The following is an 18,763-nucleotide window of genomic DNA, read 5'->3' as shown; positions in this document are numbered from 1 at the left end:
ACGACATAATAAAAATTCAACCGCACCACGGATTCCCAGACAGTCTCCCACACTGGTACCAGCGAGGCCTTAAGCTGTGTAACTTCTGCGATCTGACGAGAGCAGGCACATTCAGCTTAGAATGGCCATTGACGTTTAATGCTTTAATCCATAGTCCTATTTAATCTATTGTGAAACAAAATCTAAACGACATACTAAAAAGTCAACCGCACCACGGATTCCCAGACAGTCTCCCACACTGGTACTAGCGAGGCGTTAAGCTGTGTAACTTCTGCGATCTAACGAGAGCAGGCACATTCAGCTTAGAATAGCCATTGACATTAAATGCTTTAATCCATAGTCCTTTTTAATCGATTGTTAAACAAAATCTAAACGACATAATAAAAAGTCAACCGCACCACGGATTCCCAGACAGTCTCCCACACTGGTACTAGCGAGGCCTTAAGCTGTGTAAATTCTGCGATCTGACGAGAGCAGGCACATTCAGCTTAGAATGGCCATTGACATTAGAAGCCTTAATCCATAGTCCTATTTAATCTATTGTGAAACAAAATCTAAACAACATAATAATAAGTCAACCGCTCCGCGGATTCCCAGAGAGTCTCCCACACTGGTACTAGTGAGGCCTTAAGCTGTGTAACTTCTGTGTTCTGACGAGAGCAGGTACATTCAGCTTAGAATGGCCATTAACATTAAATGCTTTAATCCATAGTCCTATTTAATCTATTGTGAAACAAAATCTAAACGACATAATAAAAAGTCAACCGCACCACGGATTCCCAGACAGTCTCCCACACTGGTACTAGCGAGGCCTTAAGCTGTGTAACTTCTGCGATCTGACGAGAGCGGGCACATTCAGCTTAGAATGGCCATTGACGTTAAATTCTTTAATCCATAGTCCTTTTTAATCGATTGTGAAACAAAATCGAAACGACATAATAAAAAGTCAACCGCACTACGGATTCCCAGACAGTCTCCCACACTGGTACTAGCGAGGCGTTAAGCTGTGTAACTTCTGCGATCTGACGAGAGCAGGCACATTCAGCTTAGAATGGCCATTGACATTAAATGCTTTAATCCATAGTCCTTTTTAATCGATTGTGAAACAAAATCTAAACGACATAATAAGAAGTCAACCGCACCACGGATTCCCAGACAGTCTCCCACACTGGTACTAGCGAGGCCTTAAGCTGTGTAACTTCAGCGATCTGACGAGAGCAAGCACATTCAGCTTAGAATGGCCATTGACATTAAATGCTTTAATCCATAGTCCTTTTTAATCGATTGTGAAACAAAATCTAAACGACATAATAAAAATCCAACCGCACCACGGATTCCGAGACAGTCTCCCACAATGGTACTAGCGAGGCCTTAAGCTGTGTAACTTCTGCGATCTGACGAGAGCAGGCACATTCAGCTTAGAATGGCCATTGACATTAAATGCTTTAATCCATAGTCCTTTTTAATCGATTGTGAAACAAAATCTAAACGACATAATAAAAAGTCAACTGCACCACGGATTCCCAGACAGTCTCCCACACAGGTACTAGCGAGGCCTTAAGCTGTGTAACTTCTGCGATATGACGAGAGCAGGCACATTCAGCTTAGAATGGCCATTGACATTAAATGCTTTAATCCAAAGTCCTTTTTAATCGATTGTGAAACAAAATCTAAACGACATAATAAAAAGTCAACCGCACCACGGATTCCCAGAGAGTCTCCAACACTGGTACTAGCGAGGCCTTAAGCTGTGTAACTTCTGCGATCTGACGAGAGAAGGGACATTCAGCTTAGAATGGCCATTGACATTAAATGCTTTAATCCATAGTCCTTTTTAATCGATTGTGAAACAAAATAAAAACGACATAATAAAAATTCAACCGCACCACGGATTCCCAGACAGTCTCCCACACTGGTACTAGCGAAGTCTTAAGCAGTGTAACTTCTGCGATCTGACGAGAGCAGGCACATTCAGCTTAGAATGGCCTTTGGCATTAAATGCTTTAATCCATAGTCCTATTTGATCTATTGTGAAACAAAATCTAAACGACATAATAAAAATTCAACCGCACCACGGATTCCCAGACAGCCTCCCACACTGGTACTAGCAAGGCCTTAAGCTGTGTAACTTCTGCGTTCTGACGAGAGCATGCACATTCAGCTTAGAATGGCCATTGACATTAAATGCTTTAATCCATAGTCCTTTTTAATCGATTGTGAAACAAAATCTAAACGACATAATAAAAAGTCAACCGCACCACGCATTCCCAGAGAGTCTCCCACACTGGTACTAGCGAGGCCTTAAGCTGTGTAACTTCTGCGTTCTGACGAGAGCAGGCACATTCAGCTTAGAATGGCCATTGACATTAAATGCTTTAATCCATAGTCCTTTTTAATCGATTGTGAAACAAAATCTAAACGACATAATAAAAATTCAACCGCACCACGGATTCCCAGACAGTCTCCCACACTGGTACTAGCGAGGCCTTAAGCTGTGTAACTTCTGCGATCTGACGAGAGCAGGCACATTCAGCTTAGAATGGCCATTGACGTTAAATGCTTTAATCCATAGTCCTATTTGATCTATTGTGAAACAAAATCTAAACGACATAATAAAAAGGCAACCGCACCACGGATTCCCAGACAGCCTCCCACACTGGTACTAGCGAGGCCTTAAGCTGTGTAACTTCTGCGTTCTGACGAGAGCAGGCACATTCAGCTTAGAATGGCCATTGACATTAAATGATTTAATCCATAGTCCTTTTTAATCGATTGTGAAACAAAATCTAAACGACATAATAAATTGTCAACCGCACCACGGATTCCCAGACAGTCTCCCACACTGAAACTAGTGAGGGCTTAAGCCTTGTAACTTCTGCGATCAGACGAGAGCAGGGACATTCAGCTGAGAATGGCCATTGACATTAAATTTTTTAATCCATAGTCCTTTTTTATCGATTGTGAAACAAAATATAAACGACATAATAAAAATTCAACCGCACCACGGATTCCCAGACAGTCTCCCACACTGGTACTAGCGAGGGCTTAAGCTGTGTAACTTCTGCGATCTGACGAGAGCAGGCACATTCAGTTTAGAATGGCCATTGACGTTAAATGCTTTAATCCATAGTCCTATTTGATCTATTGTGAAACAAAATCTAAACGACATAATAAAAAGTCAACCGCACCACGGATTCCCAGACAGCCTCCCACACTGGAACTAGCGAGGCCTTAAGCTGTGTAACTTCTGCGTTCTGACGAGAGCAGGCACATTCAGCTTAGAATGGCCATTGACGTTAAATTCTTTAATCCATAGTCCTATTTAATCTATTGTGAAACAAAATCTAAACGACATAATAAAAAGTCAACCGCACCACGGATTCCCAGACAGTCTCCCACACTGGTACTAGCGAGGCCCTAAGCTGTGTAACTTCTGCAATCTGACGAGAGCAGGCACATTCAGCTTAGAATGGCCATTGACGTTAAATGCTTTAATCCATAGTCCTTTTTAATCGATTGTGAAACAAAATCTAAACGACATAATAAAAAGTCAACCGCACCACGGATCTCCCACACTGATACTAGCGAGGCCTTAAGCTGTGTAACTTCTGCGATCTGACGAGAGGAGGCACATTCAGCTTAGAATGGCCATTGACATTAAATGCTTTAATCCATAGTCCTTTTTAATCGATTGTAAAACAAAATCTAAACAACATAATAAAAAGTCAACCGCACCACGGATTCCCAGACAGTCTCCCACACTGGTACTAGCGAGGCCTTAAGCTGTGTAACTTCTGCGATATGACGAGAGCAGGCACATTCAGCTTAGAATGGCTATTGACATTAAATGCTTTAATCCATAGTCCTATTTAATCTATTGTGACACAAAATCTAAACGACATAATAAGAAGTCAACCGCACCACAGATTCCCAGACAGTCTCCCACACTGGTACTAGCGAGGCCTTAAGCTGTGTAACTTCTGCGATCTGACGAGAGCAGGCACATTCAGCTTAGAATGGCGATTGACGGTAAATGCTTTAATCCATAGTCCTATTTAATCTATTGTGAAACAAAATCTAAACGACATAATAAAAAGTCAACCGCACCACGGATTCCCAGACAGTCTCCCACACTGGTACTAGCGAGGCGTTAAGCTGTGTAACTTCTGCGATCTAACGAGAGCAGGCACATTCAGCTTAGAATGGCATTGACATTAAATGCTTTAATCCATAGTCCTTTTTAATCGATTGTGAAACAAAATCTAAACGACATAATAAAAAGTCAACCGCACCACGGATTCCCAGACAGTTTCCCACACTGGTACTAGCGAGGCCTTAAGCTGTGTAACTTCTGCGATCTGACGAGAGCAGGGACATTGAGCTTAGAATGGCCATTAACATTAAATGCTTTAATCCATAGTCCTTTTAAAATCGATTGTGAAACAAAATCTAAACGACATAATAAAAATTCAACCGCACCACGGATTCCCAGACAGTCTCCCACACTGGTACTAGCGAGGCCTTAAGCTGTGTAACTTCTGCGTTCTGACGAGAACAGGCACATTCAGCTTAGAATGGCCATTGACGTTAAATGCTTTAATCCATAGTCCTATTTAATCTATTGTGAAACAAAATCGAAACGACATAATAAAAAGTCAACCGCACCACGGATTCCCAGACAGTCTCTCACACTGGTACTAGCGAGGCCTTAAGCTGTGTAACTTCTGCGATCTGACGAGAGCAGGCACATTCAGCTTAGAATGGCCATTGACATTAAATGCTTTAATCCATAGTCCTTTTTAATCGATTGTGAAACAAAATCTAAATGACATAATAAAAATTCAACCGCACCACGGATTCCCAGACAGTCTCCCGCACTGGTACTAGCGAGGCCTTAAGCTGTGTAACTTCTGCGTTCTGACGAGAGCAGGCACATTCAGCTTAGAATGGCCATTGACGTTAAATGCTTTAATCCATAGTCCTATTTAATCTATTGTGAAACAAAATCTAAACGACATAATAAAAAGTCAACCGCACCATGGATTCCCAGACAGTCTCCCACACTGGTACTAGCGAGGCCTTAAGCTGTGTAACTTCTGCGATCTGACGAGAGCAGGCACATTCAGCTTAGAATGGCCATTGACATTAAATGCTTTAATCCATAGTCCTTTTTAATCGATTGTTAAACAAAATCTAAACGACATAATAAAAAGTCAACCGCACCACGGATTCCCAGACAGTCTCCCACACTGGTACTAGCGAGGCCTTAAGCTGTGTAACTTCTGCGATCTGACGAGAGCAGGAACATTCAGCTTAGAAGGGCCATTGACATTAAAAGCCTTAATCCATAGTCCTATTTAATCTATTGTGAAACAAAATCTAAACAACATAATAAAAAGTCAAACGCACCACAGATTCCCAGACAGTCTCCCACACTGGTACTAGCGAGGCCTTAAGCTGTGTAACTTCTGCGTTTTGACGAGAGCAGGCACATTCACCTTAGAATGGCCATTGACGTTAAATGCTTTAATCCATAGTCCTATTTAATCTATTGTGAAACAAAATCTAAACGACATAATAAAAAGTCAACCGCACCACGGATTCCCAGACAGTCTCCCACACTGGTACTAGTGAGGCCTTAAGCTGTGTAACTTCTGCGATCTGACGAGAGCAGGCACATTCAGCTTAGAATGGCCATTGACGTTAAATGCTTTAATCCATAGTCCTATTTAATCTATTGTGAAACAAAATCTAAACGACATAATAAAAAGTCAACCGCACCACGGATTCCCAGACAGTCTCCCACACTGGTACTAGCGAGGCCTTAAGCTGTGTAACTTCTGCGATTAGACGAGAGCAGGGACATTCAGCTGAGAATGGCCATTGACATTAAATGCTTTAATCCATAGTCCTTTTTTATCGATTGTGAAACAAAATATAAACGACATAATAAAAATTCAACCGCACCACGGATTCCCAGACAGCCTCCCACACTGGTACTAGCGAGGCCTTAAGCTGTGTAACTTCTGCATTCTGACGAGAGCAGGCACATTCAGCTTAGAATGGCCATTGACATTAAATGCTTTAATCCATAGTCCTTTTTAATCGATTGTGAAACAAAATCTAAACGACATAATAAAAAGTCGACTGCACCACGGATTCCCAGACAGTCTCCCACACTGGTACTAGCGAGGCCTTAAGCTGTGTAACTTCTGCGATCTGACGAGAGCAGGAACATTCAGCTTAGAAGGGCCATTGACATTAAAAGCCTTAATCCATAGTCCTATTTAATCTATTGTGAAACAAAATCTAAACAACATAATAAAAAGTCAACCGCACCACGGATTCCCAGACAGTCTCCCACACTGGTACTAGCGAGGCCTTAAGCTGTGTAACTTCTGTGATCTGACAAAAGCAGGGACATTCAGCTTAGAATGGCCATTGACATTAAATGCTTTAATCCATAGTCCTATTTAATCTATTGTGACACAAAATCTAAACGACATAATAAGAAGTCAACCGCACCACAGATTCCCAGACAGTCTCCCACACTGGTACTAGCGAGGCCTTAAGCTGTGTAACTTCTGCGATCTAACGAGAGCAGGCACATTCCGCTTAGAATGGCCATTGACATTAAATGTTTTAATCCATAGTCCTTTTTAATCGATTGTGAAACAAAATCTAAACGACATAATAAAAAGTCAACCGCACCACGGATTCCCAGACAGTCTCCCACACTGGTACTAGCGAGGCGTTAAGCTGTGTAACTTCTGCGATCTAACGAGAGCAGGCACATTCAGCTTGGAATGGCCATTGACATTAAATGCTTTAATCCATAGTCCTTTTTAATCGATTGTGAAACAAAATCTAAACGACATAATAAAAGGTCAACCGCACCACGGATTCCCAGACAGTCTCCCACACTGGTACTAGCGAGGCCTTAAGCTGTGTAACTTCTGCGATCTGACGAGAGCAGGTACATTCAGCTTAGAATGGCCATTGACGTTAAATGCTTTAATCCATAGTCCTATTTAATCTATTGTGAAACAAAATCTAAACGACATAATAAAAATTCAACCGCACCACGGATTCCCAGACAGTCTCCCACACTGGTACTAGCGAGGCCTTAAGCTGTGTAACTTCTGCGTTCTGACGAGAGCAGGCACATTCAGCTTAGAATGGCCATTGACATTAAATGCTTTAATCCATAGTCCTATTTAATCTATTGTGAAACAAAATCGAAACGACATAATAAAAAGTCAACCGCACCACGGATTCCCAGACAGTCTCCCACACTGGTACTAGCGAGGCCTTAAGCTGTGTAACTTCTGCGATCTGACGAGAGCAGGCACATTCAGCTTAGAATGGCCATTGACATTAAATGCTTTAATCCATAGTCCTTTTTAATCGATTGTGAAACAAAATCTAAATGACATAATAAAAATTCAACCGCACCACGGATTCCCAGACAGTCTCCCGCACTAGTACTAGCGAGGCCTTAAGCTGTGTAACTTCTGCGATCTGACGAGAGCAGGCACATTCAGCTTAGAATGGCCATTGACGTTAAATGCTTTAATCCATAGTCCTATTTAATCTATTGTGAAACAAAATCTAAACGACATAATAAAAATTCAACCGCACCACGGATTCCCAGACAGTCTCCCACACTGGTACTAGCGAGGCCTTAAGCTTGTGTAACTTCTGCGATCTGACGAGAGCAGGCACATTCAGCTTAGAATGGCCATTGACGTTAAATGCTTTAATCCATAGTCCTATTTGATCTATTGTGAAACAAAATCTAAACGACATAATAAAAAGTCAACCGCACCACGGATTCCCAGACAGCCTCCCACACTGGAACTAGCGAGGCCTTAAGCTGTGTAACTTCTGCGTTCTGACGAGAGCAGGCACATTCAGCTTAGAATGGCCATTGACGTTAAATGCTTTAATCCATAGTCCTATTTAATCTATTGTGAAACAAAATCTAAACGACATAATAAAAAGTCAACCGCACCACGGATTCCCAGACAGTCTCCCACACTGGTACTAGCGATGCCCTAAGCTGTGTAACTTCTGCGATCTGACGAGAGCAGGCACATTCTACTTAGAATGGCCATTGACATTAAATGCTTTAATCCATGGTCCTTTCTAATCGATTGTGAAACAAAATCTAAACGACATAATAAAAAGTCAGCCGCACCACGGATTCCCAGACAGTCTCCCACACTGGTACTAGCGAGGCGTTAAGCTGTGTAACTTCTGCGATCTAACGAGAGCAGGCACATTCAGCTTAGAATGGCCATTGACATTAAGTGCTTTAATCCATAGTCCTTTTTAATCGATTGTGAAACAAAATCTAAACGACATAATAAATATTCAACCGCACCACGGATTCCCAGACAGTCTCCCACACTAGTATTAGCGAAGCCTTAAGCTGTGTAACTTCTGTGTTCTGACGAGAGCAGGCACATTCAGCTTAGAATGGCCATTGACGTTAAATGCTTTAATCCATAGTCCTATTTAATCTATTGTGAAACAAAATCGAAACGACATAATAAAAAGTCAACCGCACCACGGATTCCCACACTGGTACTAGCGAGGCCTTAAGCTGTGTAACTTCTGTGATCTGACGAGAGCAGGGACATTCAGCTTAGAATGGCCATTGACATTAAATGCTTTAATCCATAGTCCTTTTTAATCGATTGTGAAACAAAATCTAAACGACATAATAAAAATTCAACCACACCACGGATTCCCAGACAGTCTCCCACACTGGTACTAGCGAGGCCTTAAGCTGTGTAACTTCTGCGTTCTGACGAGAGCAGGCACATTCACCTTAGAATGGCCATTGATGTTAATTGCTTTAATCCATAGTCCTATTTAATCTATTGTGAAACAAAATCTAAACGACATAATAAAAAGTCAACCGCACCACGGATTCCCAGACAGTCTCCCACACTGGTACTAGCGAGGCCTTAAGCTGTGTAACTTCTGCGATCTGACGAGAGCAGGCACATTCAGCTTAGAATGGCCATTGACGTTAAATGCTTTAATCCATAGTCCTATTTAATCTATTGTGAAACAAAATCTAAACGACATAATAAAAAGTCAACCGCACCACGGATTCCGAGACAGTCTCCCACACTGGTACTAGCGAGGCCTTAAGCTGTGTAACTTCTGCGATCTGACGAGAGCAGTCACATTCAGCTTAGAATGGCCATTGACATTAAATGCTTTAATCCATAGTCCTTTTTAATCGATTGTGAAACAAAATCTAAACGACATAATAAAAAGTCAACCGCACCACGGATTCCCAGACAGTCTCCCACACTGGTACTAACGAGGCCTTAAGCTGTGTAACTTCTGCGATCTGACGAGAGCAGAGACATTCAGCTTAGAATGGCCATTGACTTTAAAAGCCTTAATCCATAGTCCTATTTAATCTATTGTGAAACAAAATCTAAACGACATAATAAAAATTGAACCGCACCACGGATTCCCAGACAGTCTCCCACACTGGTACTAGCGAGGCCTTAAGCTGTGTAACTTCTGCGTTCTGACGAGAGCAGGCACATTCAGCTTAGAATGGCCATTGACGTTAAATGCTTTAATCGATAGTCCTATTTAATCTATTGTGAAACAAAATCTAAACGACATAATAAAAAGTCAACCGCACCACGGATTCCCAGACAGTCTCCCACACTGGTACTAGCGAGGCCTTAAGCTGTGTAACTTCTGCGATCTGACGAGAGCAGGCACATTCAGCTTAGAATGGCCATTGACGTTAAAAGCTTTAATCCATAGTCCTTTTTAATCGATTGTGAAACAAAATCTAAACAACATAATAAAAAGTCAACCGCACCACGGATTCCAAGACAGTCTCCCACACTGGTACTAGCGAGGCCTTAAGCTGTGTAACTTCTGCGATCTGACGAGAGCAGGCACATTCAGCTTAGAATGGCCATTGACATTAAAAGCTTTAATCCATAGTCCTATTTAATCGATTGTGAAACAAAATCTAAACGACATAATAAAAAGTCAACCGCACCACGGATTCCCAGACAGTCTCCCACACTGGTACTAGCGAGGCCTTAAGCTGTGTAACTTCTGCGATCTGACGAGAGCAGGGACATTCAGCTTAGAATGGCCATTGACATTAAATGCTTTAATCCATAGTCCTTTTTAATCGATTGTGAAACAAAATCTAAACAACATAATTAAAATTCAACTGTACCACGGATTCCCAGACAGTCTCCCACACTGGTACTAGCGAGGCCTTAAGCTGTGTAACTTCTGCGATCTGACGAGAGCAGGCACATTCAGTTTAGAATGGCCATTGACGTTAAATGCTTTAATCCATAGTCCTATTTAATCTATTGTGAAACAAAATCTAAACGACATAATAAAAAGTCAACCGCACCACGGATTCCCAGACAGTCTCCCACACTAGTACTAGCGAGGCCTTAAGCTGTGTAACTTCTGCGATCTGACGAGAGCAGGCACATTCAGCTTAGAATGGCCATTGACATTAAATGCTTTAATCCATAGTCCTTTTTAATCGATTGTGAAACAAAATCTAAACAACATAATAAAAAATCAACCGCACCACGTATTCCCAGACAGACTCCCACACTGGTACTAGCGAGGCCTTAAGCTGTATAACTTATGCGATCTGACGAGAGCAGGCACATTCAGCTTAGAATGGCCATTGACATTAAATGCTTTAATCCATAGTCCTTTTTAATCGTTTGAGAAACAAAATCTAAACGACATAATAAAAAGTCAACCACACCACGGATTCCCAGACAGTCTCCCACACTGGTACTAGCGAGGCCTTAAGCTGTGTAACTTCTGCGATCTGACGAGACCAGGGACATTCAGCTTTGAATGGCCATTGACATTAAATGCTTTAATCCATAGTCCTTTTTAATCGATTGTGAAACAAAATCTAAACGACATAATAAAAGTTAAACCGCACCACGGATTCCCAGACAGTCTCCCACACTGGTACTAGCGAGGCCTTAAGCTGTGTAACGTCTGCGTTCTGACGAGAGCAGGCACATTCAGCTTAGAATGGCCATTGACGTTAAATGCTTTAATCCATAGTCCTATTTAATCTATTGTGAAACAAAATCTAAACGACAAAAAAAAAGTCAACCGCTCTACGGATTCCCAGACAGTCTCCCACACTGGTACTAGCGAGGCCTTAAGCTGTGTAACTTCTGCGATCTGACGAGAGCAGGCACATTCAGCTTAGAATGGCCAATGACATTAAATGCTTTAATCCATAGTCCTTTTTAATCGATTGTGAAACAAAATCTAAACGACATAATAAAAAGTCAACCGCACCACGGATTCCCAGACAGTCTCCCACACTGGTACTAGCGAGGCCTTAAGCTGTGTAACTTCTGCGTTCTGACGAGAGCAGGCACATTCAGCTTAGAATGGCCATTGACATTAAATGCTTTAATCCATAGTCCTTTTTAATCGATTGTGAAACAAAATCTAAACGACATAATAAGAAGTCAACCGAACCACGGATTCCCAGACAGTCTCCCACACCGGTACTAGCGAGGCCTTAAGCTGTGTAACTTCTGCGATCTGACGAGAGCAGGCACATTCAGCTTAGAATGGCCATTAACATTAAAAGCCTTAATCCATAGTCCTATTTAATCTATTGTGAAACAAAATCTAAACAACATAATAAAAAGTCAACCACACCACGGATTCCCAGACAGTCTCCCACACTGGTACTAGCGAGGCCTTAAGCTGTGTAACTTCTGCGATCTGACGAGACCAGGAACATTCAGCTTAGAATGGCCATTGACATTAAATGCTTTAATCCATAGTCCTTTTTAATCGATTGTGAAACAAAATCTAAACGACATAATAAAAATTAAACCGCACCACGTATTCCCAGACAGTCTCCCACACTGGTTCTAGCGAGGCCTTAAGCTGTGTAACGTCTGCGTTCTGACGAGAGCAGGCACATTCAGCTTAGAATGGCCATTGACGTTAAATGCTTTAATCCATAGTCCTATTTAATCTATTGTGAAACAAAATCTAAACGACAAAATAAAAAGTCAACTGCACCACGGATTCCCAGACAGTCTCCCACACTGGTACTAGCGAGGCCTTAAGCTGTGTAACTTCTGCGATCTGACGAGAGCAGGCACATTCAGCTTAGAATGGCCATTGACATTGAATGCTTTAATCCATAGTCCTTTTTAATCGATTGTGAAACAAAATCTAAACGACATAATCAAAAGTCAACCGCACCACGGATTCCCAGACAGTCTCCCACACTGGTACTAGCGAGGCCTTAAGCTGTGTAACTTCTGCGATCTGACGAGAGCAGGGACATTCAGCTTAGAATGGCCATTGACATTAAATGCTTTAATCCATAGTCCTTTTTAATCGATTGTGAAACAAAATCGAAACGACATAATAAAAGTTCAACCACACCACGGATTCCCAGACAGTCTCCCACACTGGTCCTAGCGAGGCCTTAAGCTGTGTAACTTCTGCGATCTGACGAGAGCAGGCACATTCAGCTTAGAATGGCCATTGACGTTAAATTTTTTAATCCATAGTCCTATTTAATCTATTGTGAAACAAAATCTAAACGACATAATAAAAAGTCAACCGCACCACGGATTCCCAGACAGTCTCCCACACTGGAACTAGCGAGGCGTTAAGCTGTGTAACTTCTGCGATCTAACGAGAGCAGGCACATTCAGCTTGGAATGACCATTGACATTAAATGCTTTAATCCATAGTCCTTTTTAATCGATTGTGAAACAAAATCTAAACGACATAATAAAAAGTCAACCGCACCACGGATTCCCAGACAGTCTCCCACACTGGTACTAGCGAGGTTTTAAGCTGTGAAACTTCTGCGATCTAACGAGAGCAGGCACATTCAGCTTCGAATGGCCATTGACATTAAATGCTTTAATCCATAGTCCTTTTTAATCGATTGTGAAACAAAATCTAAACGACATAATAAAAAGTCAACCGCACCACGGATTCCCAGACAGTCTCCCACACTGGTACTAGCGAGGCCTTAAGCTGTGTAACTTCTGCGATCTGACGAGAGCAGGGACATTCAGTTTAGAATGGCCATTGACATTAAATGCTTTAATCCATAGTCCTTTTTAATCGATTGTGAAACAAAATCGAAACGACATAATAAAAAGTCAACCGCACCATGGATTCCGAGACAGTCTCCCACACTGGTACTAGCGAGGCCTTAAGCTGTGTAACTTCTGTGATCTGACGAGAGCATGGACATTCAGCTTAGAATGGCTATTGACATTAAATGCTTTAATCCATAGTCCTTTTTAATCGATTGTGAAACAAAATCTAAACGACATAATAAAAAGTCAACCGCACCACGGATTCCCAGAGAGTCTCCCACACTGGTACTAGCGAGGCATTAAGCTGTGTAACTTCTGCGATCTAACGAGAGCAGGTACATTCAGCTTAGAATGGCCAAATACGTTAAACGCTTTAATCCATAGTCCTATTTAATCTATTGTGAAACAAAATCTAAACGACATAATACAAGGTTAACCGCACCACGGATTCCCAGACAGTCTCCCACATTGGTACTAGCGAGGCGTTAAACTGTGTAACTTCTGCGATCTAACGAGAGCAGGCACATTCAGCTTAGAATGGCCATTGACATTAAATGCTTTAATCCATAGTCCTTTTTAATCGATTGTGAAACAAAATCTAAACGACATAATAAAAAGTCAACCGCACCACGGATTCCCAGACAGTCTCCCACACTGGTACTAGCGAGGCCTTAAGCTGTGTAACTTCTGCAATCTGACGAGAGCAGGCACATTCAGTTTAGAATGGCCATTGACATTAAATGCTTTAATCCATAGTCCTTTTTAATCGATTGTGAAACAAAATCTAAACGACATAATAAAAAGTCAACCGCACCACGGATTCCCAGACAGTCTCCCACACTGGTACTAGCGAGGCCTTAAGCTGTGTAACTTCTGCAATCTGACGAGAGCAGGGACATTCAGCTTAGAATGGCCATTGACATTAAATGCTTTAATCCATAGTCCTTTTTAATCGATTGTGAAACAAAATCTAAACGACATAATAAAAATTCAACCGCACCACGGATTCCCAGACAGTCTCCCACACTGGTACTAGCGAGGCCTTAAGCTGTGTAACTTCTGCGATCTGACGAGAGCAGGCACATTCAGCTTAGAATGGCCATTGACGTTAAATGCTTTAATCCATAGTCCTATTTAATCTATTGTGAAACAAAATCTAAACGACATAATAAAAAGTCAACCGCACCACGGATTCCCAGACAGTCTCCCACACTGGTACTAGCGAGGCCTTAAGCTGTGTAACTTCTGCGATCTGACGAGAGCAGGCACATTCAGCTTAGAATGGCCATTGACATTAAATGCTTTAATCCATAGTCCTTTTTAATCGATTGTGAAACAAAATCTAAACGACATAATAAAAAGTCAACCGCACAACGGATTCCCAGACAGTCTCCCACACTGGTACTAGCGAGGCCTTAAGCTGTGTAACTTCTGCGATCTGACGAGAGCAGGTACATTCAGCTTAGAATGGCCAAATACGTTAAATGCTTTAATCCATAGTCCTATTTAATCTATTGTGAAACAAAATCTAAACGACATAATAAAAAATTAACCGCACCACGGATTCCCAGACAGTCTCTCACATTGGTACTAGCGAGGCGTTAAGCTGTGTAACTTCTGCGATCTAACGAGAGCAGGCACATTCAGCTTAGAATGGCCATTGACATTAAATGCTTTAATCCATAGTCCTTTTTAATCGATTGTGAAACAAAATCTAAACGACATAATAAAAAGTCAACCGCACCACGGATTCCCAGACAGTCTCCCACACTGGTACTAGCGAGGCCTTAAGCTGTGTAACTTCTGCGATCTGACGAGAGCAGGCACATTCAGCTTAGAATGGCCACTGACATTAAAACCCTTAATCCATAGTCCTATTTAATCTATTGTGAAACAAAATCTAAACATAATAAAAAGCCAACCGCACCACGGATTCCCAGACAGTCTCCCACACTGGTACTAGCGAGGCCTTAAGCTGTGTAACTTCTGCGATCTGACGAGAGCAGGGACATTCAGCTTAGAATGGCCATTGACATTAAATGCTTTAATCCATAGTCCTTTTTAATCGATTGTGAAACAAAATCTAAACGACATAATTAAAATTCAACCGCACCACGGATTCCCAGACAGTCTCCCACACTGGTACTAGCGAGGCATTAAGCTGTGTAACTTCTGCGTTCTGACGAGAGCAGGCACATTCAGCTTAGAATGGCCATTGACGTTAAATGCTTTAATCCATAGTCCTATTTAATCTATTGTGAAACAAAATCTAAACGACATAATAAAAAGTCAACCGCACCACGGATTCCCAGACAGTCTCCCACACTGGTACTAGCGAGGCCTTAAGCTGTGTAACTTCTGCGATCTGACGAGGGCAGGCACATTCAGCTTAGAATGGCCATTGACATTAAATGCTTTAATCCATAGTCCTTTTTAATCGATTGTGAAACAAAATCTAAACGACATAATAAAAAGTCAACCGCACCACGGATTCCCAGACAGTCTCCCACACTGGTACTAGCGAGGCCTTAAGCTGTGTAACTTCTGCGATCTGACGAGGGCAGGCACATTCAGCTTAGAATGGCCATTGACATTAAATGCTTTAATCCATAGTCCTTTTTAATCGATTGTGAAACAAAATCTAAACGACATAATAAAAAGTCAACCGCACCACGGATTCCCAGACAGTCTCCCACACTGGTACTAGCGAGGCCTTAAGCTGTGTGACTTTTGCGATCTGACGAGAGCAGGCACATTCACCTTAGAATGGCCATTGACATTAAATGCTTTAATCCATAGTCCTTTTTAATCGATTGTGAAACAAAATCTAAACGACATAATAAAAAGTCAACCGCACCACGGATTCCCAGACAGTCTCCCACACTGGTACTAGCGAGGCATTAAGCTGTGTAACTTCTGCGATCTGACGAGAGCAGGCACATTCAGCTTAGAATGGCCATTGACTTTAAAAGCCTTAATCCATAGTCCTATTTAATCTATTGTGAAACAAAATCTAAACAACATAATAAAAAGTCAACCGCACCACAGATTCCCAGAGAGTCACCCACACTGGTACTAGCGAGGCCTTAAGCTGTGTAACTTCTGCGATCTGACGAGAGCAGGCACATTCAGCTTAGAATGGCCATTGACATTAAATGCTTTAATCCATAGTCCTTTTTAATCGATTGTGAAACAAAATCTAAACGACATAATAAAAAGTCAACCGCACCACGGATTCCCAGACAGTCTCCCACACTGGTACTAGCGAGGCCTTAAGCTGTGTAACTTCTGCGATCTGATGAGAGTAGGCACATTCAGCTTAGAATGGCCATTGACGTTAAATGCTTTAATCCATAGTCCTATTTAATCTATTGTGAAACAAAATCTAAACGACATAATAAAAAGTCAACCGCACCACGGATTCCCAGACAGTCTCCCACACTGGTACTAGCGAGGCCTTAAGCTGTGTAACTTCTGCGATCTGACGAGAGCAGGCACATTCAGCTTAGAATGGCCATTGACTTTAAATGCTTTAATCCATAGTCCTTTTTAATCGATTGTGAAACAAAATCTAAACGACATAATAAAAAGTCAACCGCACCACGGATTCCCAGACAGTCTCCCACACTGGTACTAGCGAGGCCTTAAGCTGAGTAACTTCTGCGATCTGACGAGAGCAGGGACATTCAGCTTAGAATGGCCATTGACATTAAATGCTTTAATCCATAGTCCTTTTTAATCGATTGTGAAACAAAATCTAAACGACATAATAAAAAGGCAACCGCACCACTGATTCCCAGACAGTCTCCCACACTGGTACTAGCGAGGCCTTAAGCTGTGTAACTTCTGCGATCTGACGAGAGCAGGCACATTCAGCTTAGAATGGCCATTGACATTAAATGCTTTAATCCATAGTCCTTTTTAATCGATTGTGAAACAAAATCTAAACGACATAATAAAAAGCCAACCGCACCACGGATTCCCAGACAGTCTCCCACACTGGTACTAGCGAGGCCTTAGGCTGTGTAACTTCTGCGATCTGACGAGAGCAGGCACATTCAGCTTAGAATGGCCATTGACATTAAATGCTTTAATCCATAGTCCTTTTTAATCGATTGTGAAACAAAATCTACCGACATAATAAAAAGTCAACCGCACCACGGATTCCCAGACAGTCTCCCACACTGGTACTAGCGAGGCCTTAAGCTGTGTAACTTCTGCGATCTGACGAGAGCAGGCACATTCAGCTTAGAATGGCCATTGACATTAAATGCTTTAATCCATAGTCCTTTTTAATCGATTGTGAAACAAAATCTAAACGACATAATAAAAAGTCAACCGCACCACGGATTCCCAGACAGTCTCCCACACTGGTACTAGCGAGGCCTTAAGCTGTGTAACTTCTGCGATCTGACGAGAGCAGGCACATTCAGCTTAGAATGGCCATTGACATTAAATGCTTTAATCCATAGTCCTTTTTAATCGATTGTGAAACAAAATCTAAACGACATAATAAAAAGTCAACCGCACCACGGATTCCCAGACAGTCTCCCACACTGGTTCTAGCGAGGCCTTAAGCTGTGTAACTTCTGCGATCTGACGAGAGCAGGCACATTCAGCTTAGAATGGCCATTGACTTTAAAAGCCTTAATCCATAGTCCTATTTAATCTATTGTGAAACAAAATCTAAACAACATAATAAAAAGTCAACCGCACCACAGATTCCCAGAGAGTCTCCCACACTGGTACTAGCGAGGCCTTAAGCTGTGTAACTTCTGCGATCTGACGAGAGCAGGCACATTCAGCTTAGAATGGCCATTGACATTAAATGCTTTAATCCATAGTCCTTTTTAATCGATTGTGAAACAAAATATAAACGACATAATAAAAAGTCAACCGCAACACGGATTCCCAGACAGTCTCCCACACTGGTACTAGCGAGGCCTTAAGCTGTGTAACTTCTGCGATCTGACCAGAGCAGGGACACTCAGCTTAGAATAGCCATTGACATTAAATGCTTTAATCCACAGTCATTTTTAATCGATTGTGAAACAAAATCTAAACGACATAATAAAAATTCAACCGCACCACGGATTCCCAGACAGTCTCCCACACTGGTACTAGCGAGGCCTTAAGCTGTGTAACTTCTGCGATCTGACGAGAGCAGGCACATTCAGCTTAGAATGGCCATTGACATTAAATGCTTTAATCCATAGTCCTTTTTAATCGATTGTGAAACAAAATCTAAACGACATAATAAAAAGTCAACCGCACCACGGATTCCCAGACAGTCTCCCACACTGGTTCTAGCGAGGCCTTAAGCTGTGTAACTTCTGCGATTTGACGAGAGCAGGCACATTCAGCTTAGAATGGCCATTGACTTTAAAAGTCTTAATCCATAGTCCTATTTAATCTATTGTGAAACAAAATCTAAACAACATAATAAAAAGTCAACCGCACCACAGATTCCCAGAGAGTCTCCCACACTGGTACTAGCGAGGCCTTAAGCTGTGTAACTTCTGCGATCTGACGAGAGCAGGCACATTCAGCTTAGAATGGCCATTGACATTAAATGCTTTAATCCATAGTCCTTTTTAATCGAATGTGAAACAAAATCTAAACAA

The 18,763-nt window shown here is 41.9% G+C and overlaps 74 pseudogenes; all 74 read right to left on the bottom strand.

Moving 5' to 3' along the window:
- Positions 1-14: 14 nt before the first annotated feature.
- Positions 15-133, bottom strand: LOC142712759 (5S ribosomal RNA; annotated as a pseudogene).
- A 67-nt stretch (positions 134-200) lies between these two features.
- Positions 201-319, bottom strand: LOC142712841 (5S ribosomal RNA; annotated as a pseudogene).
- Positions 320-386: 67 nt separating this feature from the next.
- On the bottom strand, positions 387-505 carry LOC142712627 (5S ribosomal RNA; annotated as a pseudogene).
- A 67-nt stretch (positions 506-572) lies between these two features.
- Positions 573-691, bottom strand: LOC142712795 (5S ribosomal RNA; annotated as a pseudogene).
- Positions 692-758: 67 nt separating this feature from the next.
- On the bottom strand, positions 759-877 carry LOC142712680 (5S ribosomal RNA; annotated as a pseudogene).
- A 67-nt stretch (positions 878-944) lies between these two features.
- Positions 945-1,063, bottom strand: LOC142712906 (5S ribosomal RNA; annotated as a pseudogene).
- Positions 1,064-1,130: 67 nt separating this feature from the next.
- On the bottom strand, positions 1,131-1,249 carry LOC142712733 (5S ribosomal RNA; annotated as a pseudogene).
- Positions 1,250-1,316: 67 nt separating this feature from the next.
- LOC142712833 (5S ribosomal RNA) lies at positions 1,317-1,435 on the bottom strand (annotated as a pseudogene).
- Positions 1,436-1,502: 67 nt separating this feature from the next.
- Positions 1,503-1,621, bottom strand: LOC142712815 (5S ribosomal RNA; annotated as a pseudogene).
- Positions 1,622-1,688: 67 nt separating this feature from the next.
- Positions 1,689-1,807, bottom strand: LOC142712895 (5S ribosomal RNA; annotated as a pseudogene).
- A 253-nt stretch (positions 1,808-2,060) lies between these two features.
- Positions 2,061-2,179, bottom strand: LOC142712938 (5S ribosomal RNA; annotated as a pseudogene).
- Positions 2,180-2,246: 67 nt separating this feature from the next.
- Positions 2,247-2,365, bottom strand: LOC142712630 (5S ribosomal RNA; annotated as a pseudogene).
- Positions 2,366-2,432: 67 nt separating this feature from the next.
- Positions 2,433-2,551, bottom strand: LOC142712662 (5S ribosomal RNA; annotated as a pseudogene).
- Positions 2,552-2,618: 67 nt separating this feature from the next.
- On the bottom strand, positions 2,619-2,737 carry LOC142712684 (5S ribosomal RNA; annotated as a pseudogene).
- Positions 2,738-3,176: 439 nt separating this feature from the next.
- On the bottom strand, positions 3,177-3,295 carry LOC142712747 (5S ribosomal RNA; annotated as a pseudogene).
- A 67-nt stretch (positions 3,296-3,362) lies between these two features.
- LOC142712708 (5S ribosomal RNA) lies at positions 3,363-3,481 on the bottom strand (annotated as a pseudogene).
- Positions 3,482-3,723: 242 nt separating this feature from the next.
- LOC142712804 (5S ribosomal RNA) lies at positions 3,724-3,842 on the bottom strand (annotated as a pseudogene).
- Positions 3,843-3,909: 67 nt separating this feature from the next.
- Positions 3,910-4,028, bottom strand: LOC142712958 (5S ribosomal RNA; annotated as a pseudogene).
- Positions 4,029-4,280: 252 nt separating this feature from the next.
- On the bottom strand, positions 4,281-4,399 carry LOC142712836 (5S ribosomal RNA; annotated as a pseudogene).
- A 68-nt stretch (positions 4,400-4,467) lies between these two features.
- Positions 4,468-4,586, bottom strand: LOC142712688 (5S ribosomal RNA; annotated as a pseudogene).
- A 67-nt stretch (positions 4,587-4,653) lies between these two features.
- Positions 4,654-4,772, bottom strand: LOC142712725 (5S ribosomal RNA; annotated as a pseudogene).
- A 67-nt stretch (positions 4,773-4,839) lies between these two features.
- LOC142712736 (5S ribosomal RNA) lies at positions 4,840-4,958 on the bottom strand (annotated as a pseudogene).
- A 67-nt stretch (positions 4,959-5,025) lies between these two features.
- LOC142712697 (5S ribosomal RNA) lies at positions 5,026-5,144 on the bottom strand (annotated as a pseudogene).
- A 67-nt stretch (positions 5,145-5,211) lies between these two features.
- Positions 5,212-5,330, bottom strand: LOC142712652 (5S ribosomal RNA; annotated as a pseudogene).
- A 253-nt stretch (positions 5,331-5,583) lies between these two features.
- Positions 5,584-5,702, bottom strand: LOC142712953 (5S ribosomal RNA; annotated as a pseudogene).
- A 67-nt stretch (positions 5,703-5,769) lies between these two features.
- Positions 5,770-5,888, bottom strand: LOC142712818 (5S ribosomal RNA; annotated as a pseudogene).
- A 67-nt stretch (positions 5,889-5,955) lies between these two features.
- On the bottom strand, positions 5,956-6,074 carry LOC142712828 (5S ribosomal RNA; annotated as a pseudogene).
- Positions 6,075-6,141: 67 nt separating this feature from the next.
- LOC142712764 (5S ribosomal RNA) lies at positions 6,142-6,260 on the bottom strand (annotated as a pseudogene).
- A 253-nt stretch (positions 6,261-6,513) lies between these two features.
- Positions 6,514-6,632, bottom strand: LOC142712772 (5S ribosomal RNA; annotated as a pseudogene).
- A 67-nt stretch (positions 6,633-6,699) lies between these two features.
- Positions 6,700-6,818, bottom strand: LOC142712896 (5S ribosomal RNA; annotated as a pseudogene).
- A 67-nt stretch (positions 6,819-6,885) lies between these two features.
- LOC142712721 (5S ribosomal RNA) lies at positions 6,886-7,004 on the bottom strand (annotated as a pseudogene).
- Positions 7,005-7,071: 67 nt separating this feature from the next.
- LOC142712625 (5S ribosomal RNA) lies at positions 7,072-7,190 on the bottom strand (annotated as a pseudogene).
- A 67-nt stretch (positions 7,191-7,257) lies between these two features.
- LOC142712852 (5S ribosomal RNA) lies at positions 7,258-7,376 on the bottom strand (annotated as a pseudogene).
- Positions 7,377-7,443: 67 nt separating this feature from the next.
- LOC142712749 (5S ribosomal RNA) lies at positions 7,444-7,562 on the bottom strand (annotated as a pseudogene).
- A 254-nt stretch (positions 7,563-7,816) lies between these two features.
- LOC142712745 (5S ribosomal RNA) lies at positions 7,817-7,935 on the bottom strand (annotated as a pseudogene).
- Positions 7,936-8,002: 67 nt separating this feature from the next.
- Positions 8,003-8,121, bottom strand: LOC142712939 (5S ribosomal RNA; annotated as a pseudogene).
- A 67-nt stretch (positions 8,122-8,188) lies between these two features.
- Positions 8,189-8,307, bottom strand: LOC142712935 (5S ribosomal RNA; annotated as a pseudogene).
- A 427-nt stretch (positions 8,308-8,734) lies between these two features.
- On the bottom strand, positions 8,735-8,853 carry LOC142712827 (5S ribosomal RNA; annotated as a pseudogene).
- Positions 8,854-8,920: 67 nt separating this feature from the next.
- LOC142712839 (5S ribosomal RNA) lies at positions 8,921-9,039 on the bottom strand (annotated as a pseudogene).
- A 67-nt stretch (positions 9,040-9,106) lies between these two features.
- LOC142712797 (5S ribosomal RNA) lies at positions 9,107-9,225 on the bottom strand (annotated as a pseudogene).
- Positions 9,226-9,292: 67 nt separating this feature from the next.
- Positions 9,293-9,411, bottom strand: LOC142712674 (5S ribosomal RNA; annotated as a pseudogene).
- Positions 9,412-9,664: 253 nt separating this feature from the next.
- On the bottom strand, positions 9,665-9,783 carry LOC142712826 (5S ribosomal RNA; annotated as a pseudogene).
- Positions 9,784-9,850: 67 nt separating this feature from the next.
- LOC142712639 (5S ribosomal RNA) lies at positions 9,851-9,969 on the bottom strand (annotated as a pseudogene).
- A 67-nt stretch (positions 9,970-10,036) lies between these two features.
- LOC142712960 (5S ribosomal RNA) lies at positions 10,037-10,155 on the bottom strand (annotated as a pseudogene).
- Positions 10,156-10,222: 67 nt separating this feature from the next.
- On the bottom strand, positions 10,223-10,341 carry LOC142712862 (5S ribosomal RNA; annotated as a pseudogene).
- Positions 10,342-10,408: 67 nt separating this feature from the next.
- On the bottom strand, positions 10,409-10,527 carry LOC142712618 (5S ribosomal RNA; annotated as a pseudogene).
- Positions 10,528-10,594: 67 nt separating this feature from the next.
- LOC142712819 (5S ribosomal RNA) lies at positions 10,595-10,713 on the bottom strand (annotated as a pseudogene).
- A 253-nt stretch (positions 10,714-10,966) lies between these two features.
- Positions 10,967-11,085, bottom strand: LOC142712808 (5S ribosomal RNA; annotated as a pseudogene).
- Positions 11,086-11,151: 66 nt separating this feature from the next.
- On the bottom strand, positions 11,152-11,270 carry LOC142712903 (5S ribosomal RNA; annotated as a pseudogene).
- A 67-nt stretch (positions 11,271-11,337) lies between these two features.
- LOC142712946 (5S ribosomal RNA) lies at positions 11,338-11,456 on the bottom strand (annotated as a pseudogene).
- A 253-nt stretch (positions 11,457-11,709) lies between these two features.
- LOC142712771 (5S ribosomal RNA) lies at positions 11,710-11,828 on the bottom strand (annotated as a pseudogene).
- Positions 11,829-12,081: 253 nt separating this feature from the next.
- LOC142712950 (5S ribosomal RNA) lies at positions 12,082-12,200 on the bottom strand (annotated as a pseudogene).
- Positions 12,201-12,267: 67 nt separating this feature from the next.
- On the bottom strand, positions 12,268-12,386 carry LOC142712959 (5S ribosomal RNA; annotated as a pseudogene).
- A 625-nt stretch (positions 12,387-13,011) lies between these two features.
- LOC142712704 (5S ribosomal RNA) lies at positions 13,012-13,130 on the bottom strand (annotated as a pseudogene).
- Positions 13,131-13,755: 625 nt separating this feature from the next.
- On the bottom strand, positions 13,756-13,874 carry LOC142712784 (5S ribosomal RNA; annotated as a pseudogene).
- A 67-nt stretch (positions 13,875-13,941) lies between these two features.
- LOC142712710 (5S ribosomal RNA) lies at positions 13,942-14,060 on the bottom strand (annotated as a pseudogene).
- Positions 14,061-14,127: 67 nt separating this feature from the next.
- On the bottom strand, positions 14,128-14,246 carry LOC142712661 (5S ribosomal RNA; annotated as a pseudogene).
- A 67-nt stretch (positions 14,247-14,313) lies between these two features.
- Positions 14,314-14,432, bottom strand: LOC142712814 (5S ribosomal RNA; annotated as a pseudogene).
- Positions 14,433-14,871: 439 nt separating this feature from the next.
- On the bottom strand, positions 14,872-14,990 carry LOC142712617 (5S ribosomal RNA; annotated as a pseudogene).
- A 64-nt stretch (positions 14,991-15,054) lies between these two features.
- Positions 15,055-15,173, bottom strand: LOC142712628 (5S ribosomal RNA; annotated as a pseudogene).
- Positions 15,174-15,240: 67 nt separating this feature from the next.
- Positions 15,241-15,359, bottom strand: LOC142712810 (5S ribosomal RNA; annotated as a pseudogene).
- A 67-nt stretch (positions 15,360-15,426) lies between these two features.
- Positions 15,427-15,545, bottom strand: LOC142712682 (5S ribosomal RNA; annotated as a pseudogene).
- A 67-nt stretch (positions 15,546-15,612) lies between these two features.
- LOC142712681 (5S ribosomal RNA) lies at positions 15,613-15,731 on the bottom strand (annotated as a pseudogene).
- A 67-nt stretch (positions 15,732-15,798) lies between these two features.
- LOC142712859 (5S ribosomal RNA) lies at positions 15,799-15,917 on the bottom strand (annotated as a pseudogene).
- Positions 15,918-15,984: 67 nt separating this feature from the next.
- Positions 15,985-16,103, bottom strand: LOC142712740 (5S ribosomal RNA; annotated as a pseudogene).
- Positions 16,104-16,170: 67 nt separating this feature from the next.
- Positions 16,171-16,289, bottom strand: LOC142712952 (5S ribosomal RNA; annotated as a pseudogene).
- A 67-nt stretch (positions 16,290-16,356) lies between these two features.
- LOC142712687 (5S ribosomal RNA) lies at positions 16,357-16,475 on the bottom strand (annotated as a pseudogene).
- A 67-nt stretch (positions 16,476-16,542) lies between these two features.
- LOC142712802 (5S ribosomal RNA) lies at positions 16,543-16,661 on the bottom strand (annotated as a pseudogene).
- Positions 16,662-16,728: 67 nt separating this feature from the next.
- On the bottom strand, positions 16,729-16,847 carry LOC142712634 (5S ribosomal RNA; annotated as a pseudogene).
- A 67-nt stretch (positions 16,848-16,914) lies between these two features.
- On the bottom strand, positions 16,915-17,033 carry LOC142712732 (5S ribosomal RNA; annotated as a pseudogene).
- Positions 17,034-17,100: 67 nt separating this feature from the next.
- On the bottom strand, positions 17,101-17,219 carry LOC142712709 (5S ribosomal RNA; annotated as a pseudogene).
- Positions 17,220-17,285: 66 nt separating this feature from the next.
- On the bottom strand, positions 17,286-17,404 carry LOC142712789 (5S ribosomal RNA; annotated as a pseudogene).
- A 67-nt stretch (positions 17,405-17,471) lies between these two features.
- LOC142712777 (5S ribosomal RNA) lies at positions 17,472-17,590 on the bottom strand (annotated as a pseudogene).
- A 626-nt stretch (positions 17,591-18,216) lies between these two features.
- On the bottom strand, positions 18,217-18,333 carry LOC142712931 (5S ribosomal RNA; annotated as a pseudogene).
- Positions 18,334-18,763: the final 430 nt, after the last annotated feature.

Source organism: Rhinoderma darwinii, unplaced genomic scaffold (genome assembly GCF_050947455.1).
Source record: "Rhinoderma darwinii isolate aRhiDar2 unplaced genomic scaffold, aRhiDar2.hap1 Scaffold_4323, whole genome shotgun sequence".
NCBI classification, from domain to species: domain Eukaryota; kingdom Metazoa; phylum Chordata; class Amphibia; order Anura; family Rhinodermatidae; genus Rhinoderma; species Rhinoderma darwinii.
The sequence above is the reverse complement of the archived record's forward strand: the minus strand, read 5'-3'. Positions and strand labels throughout refer to the sequence as shown.